Below are 3,851 nucleotides of genomic sequence, written 5' to 3' on the forward strand. Positions count from 1 at the left end.
AAACTAGACCACACATAGTGATAGTGAAGTAAGAGACCCTTGACTACCGATTACAAGAGTGTAATACCGATGTATATTATCATGTTCTTCCTCGTGTGATAGCATCGTAAACTAAAAGTAAAGTCAATAAGAATATATGAAGATAACCCGCGTAGGGTTAGATAATTGTTTATCATTATGGCAACATCAAATTGACCAAGATACAACACTAGCTTCAATTAGAATAATATTTTTAATGGATCTAGATACCTCTCTAAGCCAATTACCAAAAATATTTTTGATGTTACGGGGTGGAGGGATATTAAAAGAAAAAAACACACATCTCAAAACAAACTGAGCAACGTAACATTAAAAAAAAGATGTTGGATTGTCTCTTGTCCATAACAGACAGAATAGTGTTTGCCTCCTTCTATTTTCTTTTATCCAGTTTATATCTTTCGTTAGAATTACTTTCTTTAGTGGAACGTACATATCGATAATGAGCCGTCTTTGATGATTTTGTAAGTCTCAAGATATGCCGGCTGAGCTTTTAGAGATGCTCGTAAGGGTATGACGTGTGTTAGTAAGGATTAGTGTGCATACGGTTAGACGAGCATTTGTGTCTGTGTTTGTACTGTGTTTCATCGAAAAAAAAAAGAGAAAGGGATAAAACAAAGAGGGAGTATGGCGTGTGTTCGTACAGGTTAGCGTGCTGTTTATATGAGCGTTGTATTGTTTTGGGGAAAAATATAAGCAGAGGGGGATAAAACAATAAGGAGTACTACTGATTAAGTGGTTAATTAAAGGAAAGAGTATGAATTACCCCCTAACAATCGCAACAATACGAATTACCCTCGTAAATCACAAAACCAGACATTTGACACCCCAAACTATTGAAACCGGATAAATTACTCCCTTGGCTAAATCTGAAGTGGTTTTGGTGCTATGTGGCATACACGTGATGTTAATCTGGCAATCCAATAAAAAATAATAATAATAACTATGGGCCCATTTCTCATATACTCCTACCTCACCCCTTTCTCTTCTCTCTCTGATGCTGGGGGCGCGGCATGCAGGGCGAGCGGTGGCCGGAGGGCACTGTGGACGTGGAGCACCGGTGTTGGTGCCCGCGTCTGTGGTGGGTGCAGTGGCGGTGTTGCGGGGAGATATGGAGGTGCGCCAGAGGCGGACGATGGTGAGGAAGGCCGCCACCGTTGTTCCCCCATTCCCCTATCCGTCTCTTATGACTCCCTCCCCTTTCTTGCAGTGCGGCGGTGGCGGTGGTTTGGGCGGAGAAGGCCACGGCAAGGAGGGTCGCCACCGTTGCCGCCACCTTTGCACGGGGGCGAGCTCTCGGCCACTGGGGGCGTGGTGATCGTGGAAGGAGGAAGGGGAATGGGCGAGGAGGCAGACACGCGAACGGGATCGTGCTGGCGTGCTACACCGCGGTCCTCGACGAGCCAGGCGCGCCCCCGCGCGACACCAGTTCTGCTTCCGCCGCCGCCTGCCTGGTCCGCCTCCGCCACTACAGTCGGCCGCCCAAGCGTGTGCGAGAGAGAGAAAGAGCGACCGGGGAAAGATTGGGTTGAGGGAGAAGAATGGCAAGTGGGCTTGGAGAGTTTTATTTGTTTTTTTACTGACTGGATTGCCACGTTGGCACCACGTGTGCAAGCTCAAGTTGAAACCACTCAAAATAGTGTTAAGGGGGGTTATTTGTCCGGTATGAATAGTTGAGGATGTAAAATGTCTGGTATTTTAGTTTGGGGTGTAATTGGGTCAACCACAATAATTTGATGGGGGGAAATAATTCGTATTTTTTTCCTTCATTAAAAGAGAAGAAAAGGGTAAGCAGTAGCAAGAGGTTCGGCAGACCTCACTCTAAAAATAGTCTTTGTGAAACAAAACTTGAAGCTGAAACGACAGTCTCTAGGGTACAGAGGAAGAGTAACTAATTAACATCTAGTACTAATAATTTAGCTGTCCCCACTCCCCACTAGCTAGTTCCTTCTTGCACATTTCCATTCCACCAAACCAACTTCCAGACAAAGATGGATCGATTATTGGTTGAAGCTCAGAGGAGGCTACGCTTGCTTTATACAAGTGCTGGAGCTGCTATTGCATTTTGAGCATCGAGCAGCCGCGGTACCCCAATTCTCGGGCCTCACCAAACGCAGAAAACACACATTATATACTGCATTCGTGTCAGTAATACAATGGCAAAGAACCTGTCAATCTCCGTTCAGCTGCTTCTCGTCCTCTTCGTTTTACTCGCTTTTGCCAGCGGCATCCTCGCACAAGGTGGACCAAGCACCTGCACGGACAATCGTAAGCTACCACTGCTGCTATTTCTTTACTTCTTTTTTTCTAAATAGACGAAAGAAGGTTTAATTTGCTGCATAAATTACGATCTTAATTTCGCCTTTCTAGCTAATTAAAGTTCTTTGCTCGTCATTTCTGGCAGCTGTGCAGCAAGATTGCCCGCCAATCCCTGGTAGAGGGAACTAATAATTAATTAATGTTGCCACCGGATCCATGCATGGATGGACGATGCGGAGAAATATATAATTGATCACGTGCCATATAGTAGTATTTCTACGCAGCAAGTTTACTACGGAGTACTTTCTCAGTCAATAAAACCCATTTCTGGATTTGAATATAGATATAGTGTTGATGTGTTTTTGCCGTGCGTTGCTTGTAATGATTTGCTTTACCAATATAAATAATATAACGGACAGTATAACTGCCCGAGGAGATATTGTATCCGGTAATAAGTAAATGTATATTCACCATCTGGTGTCCAACACCGCCAAGTTATATATTCACTGTGGGGAAGAGCTCTTTAGTCCTGGTTTGTAACCTCTTTTAGTCATGGGTTACAAACCGGGACACCCAATCCAGGACTAAAGATGATAACGCTACCATCCTTAGTCCCGGTGTTACCAACTGAAACTAATTTTTTTTTCTTTTTTCTATTGTTTTTTTTCTACTTGCATCTATTTATTTCAAGCACCAATGCTGTCACCCCCAATTCCTGACAAATCATCCACAACAAATCATCCACCATAGGTCCATCCCCAAAATAATCCGCGTTCCACAAGTCATTCAAAAAATCATCCCTAAATCTAAAAATATCTACAACAAAATTTACAAATCATTCACAAAATCTAACAAAAATCTAGAAAGCCACAGCCGCCGGCGGGCGCCTGGCCATGCGCCGCCTCCCATCCCGCCGCCGCGGCTGCTTCCGCCACCTGGCGGCCTCCCCTCCCGCCGGATCTGGTGGAGGGGAGAGCCGCCGCCCGCCGTCGCTATCGTCGAAGGAGGGGGGAGGGGGTGGAGAGGGGAAGGGGAGGAGGGGGAGGATGAGGATGAGAAAATGAGAGGGGAGGAGGAGAGGATGAGCAGATAAGGACGAGGCGCGTGGCTCGGTGCATAGCTCGGGGCAACTGTTCATGGTTTTTTTTAATTTTGGTCCCGGTTGGTATAAATAACTGGGACTAAAGATAATAGGGTCTGACATGTTTTTCAACCAGGATTAAAAATGATAAGTACCCTAGGTTACTACTCGAATCAGGACTAATGTGATTTTTGCATGACCAAGCAAATATCACTTCTCCAGTAGTGATTTCATCCTACTCAATGTCACGATGCACTTTCTGAAATGACCATGGATCATAATTGGATCAACTTACTTTGTACCGGGCTCTTTCTAGTGCCCACGTACTGTCTCTAGATAGCGTCTTGCCATCAAGTGCTTTTGTCGGTGCACGGTTTAGGAGGAAGACTGTCGTAATCACAGGCTCACCCTACAACTTCATAGGCAAGTCGTGTTCGGTTCAGCAGCTGGCTATGCACCATCGCCACGATGCTCT

The 3,851-nt window shown here is 45.3% G+C and overlaps 1 long non-coding RNA gene across 1 annotated transcript; it reads left to right on the top strand.

Moving 5' to 3' along the window:
* The first annotated feature begins 2,052 nt into the window (after window positions 1–2,052).
* Window positions 2,053–2,797, top strand: LOC4348069 (uncharacterized). The gene is made up of 2 exons (XR_001540500.3): window positions 2,053–2,304; window positions 2,441–2,797. It is a non-coding gene; the product is annotated as an uncharacterized lncRNA (long non-coding RNA).
* The last annotated feature ends 1,054 nt before the right edge of the window (window positions 2,798–3,851 follow it).

Source organism: Oryza sativa, chromosome 10 (genome assembly GCF_034140825.1).
Source record: "Oryza sativa Japonica Group chromosome 10, ASM3414082v1".
NCBI classification, from domain to species: domain Eukaryota; kingdom Viridiplantae; phylum Streptophyta; class Magnoliopsida; order Poales; family Poaceae; genus Oryza; species Oryza sativa.